This window comes from Mus caroli, unplaced genomic scaffold (assembly GCF_978045245.1).
Source record: "Mus caroli unplaced genomic scaffold, Mus_caroli_1 scaffold_13, whole genome shotgun sequence".
Lineage (NCBI taxonomy): Eukaryota > Metazoa > Chordata > Mammalia > Rodentia > Muridae > Mus > Mus caroli.
In genome coordinates, this window is record NW_028227268.1 from 107,282,171 (window position 1) to 107,287,996 (window position 5,826).

Sequence of the window (5,826 nt, forward strand, 5' to 3'; positions counted from 1 at the left end):
CTGCTTCAGTTGCTACAAGAAGCTGCACCAGTCACTCTGTGCTGAGTCGGGCCAGGCTGAGCTGGTGCCAGGCTGACTAGCCAGAGAGGAGTGTGGGGGAGCTTCTGGTGGCGTTTTCTTTTGGGGAGAGCAGATCTCTTCCCCAAGCAACAGAGTTACAGCTTTTATGACAGAAGCTTTCAGAGACAGAGTAATTCTCACACACTTTTATTCCTTCTGGATAGGATCCTTACATACAATTTTGGGGTGGGTCATGGTCTGACAGTAGGTACTTTCTATTGGTTTGGTCTGAGAGCTTGGGGATACCTTATCTACATGTGGAAGGGCTTGGAGGACTGCTTCTCAGTGACTGAAGGCCACAAACCTATCTACGGGGGGATATGGGGACTCTATCTACGTGACACGGGCCTGGTGCCCGGGAACAGGTTACCCATTCAGGGTCTCTGGTGGTTTTGAGTCTTAGTTCAACCGGGAACCAACTACCTTTTATAGCCCATGGCCCCACAGAGGAGCACCTTTATAGAGAAAAGGGGAGAGGAGAGAGTCAGGATGGGATGAGGGGTTTGTGGAGTGGTAACTGGGAAGGGGTTAATGTGAATAAAATGATTAATAAAACAATTACTTTTATTATTTTACAAGATCTTATCTTTTAGTCAATGAACACCTTAAAAGGTGTTTTGTCATTTTGTTAATTACTAAATGTAAATAAAAAGTACAGTGACATGTCAGAGCACTTTATAACGGTCAAATTCTCTATCTATCTATCTATCTATCTATCTATCTATCTATCTATCTATCTATCTATCTATCTATCATCTATCTATCTATCTATCTATCTATCTATCTATCTATCTATCATCTATCTATCATCTATCTATCTATCTATCTATCTATCTATCTATCTATCTATCTATCTATCTATCTATCTATCTGATCTGAGACAGGGTTTCTCTATGTAGCCCTCTTTTCCTGAAACAAGGCTAGCTTTGAGCTCACAGTGATCCCTCTGCTTCTGACTTCTGAAGGCCACCTTGGTTTATTGTAGCTTACAAGTTCAGGTTATGGTCTATGATAGCAGAGAAATCAAGGTGGGAAGAATTTTAAGAAGTTTAGCCAGGTCCCATCCATATTCAAGATCACAAACAAATGCTTACATACTTTTTGCTGCTTACTTGCTTGTGCTTAGGTCAATTTCTGTACTGACACAATCAGGACGCCCCTGCCTAGAAAATGGTGCCACCCGTAGTGAGTTAGGTTTGCTCACATCATTAGTTTAAAACCCTCTTATGTAGATATGCCCACAGGCTGATGCAATGTACATTGTCTCATTGAGACTCTCTTTTCAAGTGATTCTGGATTGTGTCTGTATGGTCTATGCAACCAATGCCATAAAGTCACACCATGTGACAAATCTCATGTGGGAGATTTCTTGGTGCAGGGATACAGAGGATACATACCTTTAGATGAGGATAGAGAGAAGAAGAGAGTGGGGAGAGGAGGGACTGGCCTTTTATAATGGGATGTAGCAGCACATGAGCAGGGAGGCTATGCAACTCTAGGCAACAGTGGGAATATATTGCATCTTGGCAGCTAGTAATGACCCTGGTTGCTGAGTCCCTGGAGCAGGTGGTGGAGATGCCTGATTGCTAAGTGTCAAGTTGACTGATAATCTAAATACCTCATTGAATATCCAGAGTTAGTCTGTATCTGAAGTAATTTGGGGTCTCTTAAGCAACCTGGTGGGAATACTACAGACTCAGTGCCAGTTTTTAATCACAATTAATATAATTGTGAGATATAAATATATTTATACTAGGAACTCTATTTTCACTCCTGGATACATATTAGAAATAATTTGGACATATGTACAGTACTAAATTTGTATAAGAGTATCATAATAAGAATTTAAGAATTCACAGTAGAAATTTTAATAGCTCAAAGTAGAAAATAAAATTGATGTCTATCTGTAGTAGAATATCAAATGGGTTACTGTGCATTAATACAGTAAATTATGAAATAGCAAAGAAAATTAGGATTTTTTTTTTTTTTTTGGTTTTTTTCGAGACAGGGTTTCTCTGTGTAGCCCTGGCTGTCCTGGCACTCACTAGGCTGGCCTCGAACTCAGAAATCCGTCTGCCTCTGCCTCCTGAGTGCTGGGACTAAAGGCGTGCGCCACCACGCCCGGCTGGAAAATTAGGAAATTTAACTACAAAAATTGATAAAGCATGTAAACATATTGAACACTGGGAGTCAGACACTGAAGGATGTACACTGGTTAGTAGTACTCAATAAAATTTCATTAACTGGTTGAGCTATGTTAGAAACTAGTGTTAGGAAAGAGCAGAGGGTTATATGGTACAAGGCTTAAATGAAGATGGTCTTATTCTAATTTTGATGTGGGTGTGTTCTACATGGAGATGTATTGATGTGGACATCAATTTTTCAGATATTTAAAAACAAAATATATGGGAAGAAGTAACCAATCAGTGTTATTAAGCTTATATTACTGAAAAATGATTTTTAACTAATTCCCTCAGTCATACTTACAACTGTGCTTTTCACAGTAATAAGATCACCTTCCCCACTTCTGCTTGGGTCACTTCCTAGTTTCCATTGTTACTATTTCTAACACTTGTCAGTTGCCTGAAGTCTCCATGCACAGGCTTCTTCCTTTGTGTGTACAAATACCTTCTGCTGACATAGCGAATGTTAAGTAGAGGCAACTGCAGGAAAAGTTCTTCCACTTTGTCACAAAATGCACAAACTTACCTACATAGTTGAAGCTCTTATTTTTAGAAGGCAATCTTATTAGTAATGACTAAACTTTATGTCTGATAAAACCCACTGATAACAGTGCCTCAAGCAAGCGGGTGCTTCTCTTTGTCTTCTATCTATCTTCCACATATATAGTACGTGAGGTCCATGATCAAGGCTAACATGAAAGTCTGCTCTTTAAGCACTAGAGAGGCTGAGTATGGCCTTTGTCCTCTTGTCTCAGCGAGGCCACTGTACCAGACAGATGTGAGTAAAAAGAAAGGAAAGTACAAACCCAGAGGCGAGCAGCAGGCTTGTGTTATGTATGCAACCGTGTCCTCTAGATAGGATTTGAGGTGTTCTAATTTTCTATAATACATGCTACACAGATAATGTTCTGGTCACGTTTTTCTACTCATCTGTCCTCCTGGGACAAGTTACAATAGTTTTAAACAACCAGTTGTGCTGGCATATGCCTTTAGTTCCATCAGAGGAAGGTGGGTTTCTGAGTCAAGGCCATTCCAGTTTATAGAATGAGTTCCAGGACACACAAGCCTACACAGGAAAACCCTGTCTCAAAAATAATATTAAACAAACAAACATCTTTCAAAGCTTGTTTTCTCTCTCCCTTGCAACGTGCCTTACTAGATGGGCTGCCCTCTTCACTTCAGTCAATGCCTGCATCCAGCACACTACCACAAAAACCATCGCTATTAATTCAACACAATCTGGACAGGGCCAACAAATTTTACTGACAAATTTTTCAAAAAGGTGAACAGAAAGTTTTCTTCCAAAATAAAATGAGTGGGTTTTCTTTCAATGCCTTATCTGACTTGACCTTTCAATATAAGTGTCTTTGACGGTCACCTCCCACTCCCCCATTTTCCCCTTGATCAATAAAAGTCAGTCTTCTATTTTCCTCCTGCTTCTTTGTCTGCCCTCATACTCTTTTTGCAAATCCTCTGTTTATGTCCCCCAATCAGTGCAAGCACTGTTACAAATTCTATTCCCTGACATCTTCTCTCTATTTTTTTTTTTTCAGTTCTGAACAATCTCAGCCCTTATGGTTCCAGACACACCATTGACAACATACAGACACAGCATCCTCTATACAATACAAAACATCATTTTTTTTTCTTTTTTGCTTTATGGATAATTTATTACAACTTTCTAACCACACATCATTATTTCTTTTCAACATCTTGCTCTGCAGGTTCCTTCGCCCTTTTTGCTTGGATGCCAAAGAGCCGGGCATTGGCACAGATCATGAGGAGACTGGCAAAGCCTTGAAGTTCTTCTCTTCTTCTGTGATGACTTTGTCCTTTTCCTTTTTGTACACATTCTGGATGGGCATCACAGGTCCTGTTAGCTGGATGGCTAATTTAAGTTCTTCAGCAGAACTATCTCCCTTCTTTGGAGCAGAAGGCTTCCTGGGGAAAGTATGAGCTTGGAGCAGCACTCCTTCAGGCGTAGAAGTTGATGTGTTGTGAGTCAGTGGATTTGTTTCGCCTCCTTGGGTGCTGATGGTGTGAGTTATTTTCTTGTGGATACTAGCCACCCTGAGTTCCTCCAGACTGAAGCCCCTGCCTGCCCGGATCTTGTTGTAATATCTAACTGTAGGGTACCTCACGATGAGCCTGATGGGACCAGATGTGGGATGAGGGACAATGTGGTGTGCTTTTGCCTGCCGGACCTTGCATCTGAGGATCTTGTCTGCCGGCTGGTTGAACCAATTTTCTTTTTGCTGCTGCCAAGCCTTGTAGAAGTGGGGCTTCAAGGTCATGCCGTTCCGGCTGGGTGCCATGGTTGCCTCCTGTACTACAGAACGGCTGAGCAGAAAGGACAAAACATTATTCTTAAGTCTAGAGCTGTCAGGAAAGAAATTATTACATTAATATCTCCTAGACACCAAACTAAATATATGGTCCCCCCCCCCTTTTCTGGCAACCTTAGCAAATCAGTACTCATTTTTTACTTCCTAATTCATCTGAGCTATTGTCAAATATTTTTTTCTTTTCAGTAAGGAAAATTCTGAATCCTCCTGTTTGCAAACTGAGAACCACTCATATTCCAGAATCAGGTGCTTCCCCTATCCTGCCTTAGTGATCCAGCATCAGCCGTCTCATCATCACCAGCCACCAAATGCAACAGAATTCCACTGTTACTGTGGGTTGCATATTCTTCCGATGCATATGTGTCATATCTTTTAAAGTCTCTGCCTTCATGGATTACTCTCTTTATCTTCCATAGGAAGCCTTTTCTAAATCCATCTCAACGCTCAATGAATCTCTCCATTGAGGTCTGTTACCTGGTGTAACTTTGTGGCATTTGTCCATCTTCAGATTGCTGGGGGAAAAAATTTCCTAGCACCTTCTTTTTGTTTTACCTCTTTCCCAAGTTACTGTTTATCCTACTTTGAATTTCAGTACCTTTCTTGTGCATCATCACCAGTTCGCTAACATCTTTTACCTGGATGGCAGCATAGCCTTTGGACATACTTTTGTTTCATCAATCTTGATGAAGCTACTTACAGTCCTTTTCACTAATCAGTAATTGACCCATCCAGCAGGTCCAGTTATTCGAGGGTCTCGAGTAAACCTTCTCCTAAGAACCAAATGTGGGGGTAGAGAGAGACGAGAACCCTGTGCAATGAACGACACACAGAAGCAGTCTGAGTAGCATCAAGGTCTCACTGTACTAGCAAGGTTCAAGTTTAAATGCACAAGCAAAAGGGGAAGTACTTCTCAGCAGGAGGAATGGGGCATTGGAAATGCACCTCAGCAGGAGGGATGGGGCAGCAGAAAATTTTCTTTTGGCGACTACATGGGGAAGCAGGAACTTGGTGGTATCAGGGTACATCTTGAGGTCAGGACATCCGGTGCTGAATTAGGGCTGGAACAATCTGTGGTTGTTCTCGGAGCAGTGCGTCGGTGGCTCGCTTTTGACCCCCTTTTCTTCTCAGGGGGAGAGGCCCAATTCAGAGATCAGGACAATAGTGTTGTCTTAATAGCTCCCAACAAGTAATAAGCTATTTTCAAAATTACAAACTGTATTTTGTTATTCTTTCCAGAC

The 5,826-nt window shown here is 41.3% G+C and overlaps 1 pseudogene; it reads right to left on the reverse strand.

The window, feature by feature from the left end:
- Positions 1-3,938: 3,938 nt before the first annotated feature.
- Positions 3,939-4,558, reverse strand: LOC110306045 (large ribosomal subunit protein eL13 pseudogene; annotated as a pseudogene).
- Positions 4,559-5,826: the final 1,268 nt, after the last annotated feature.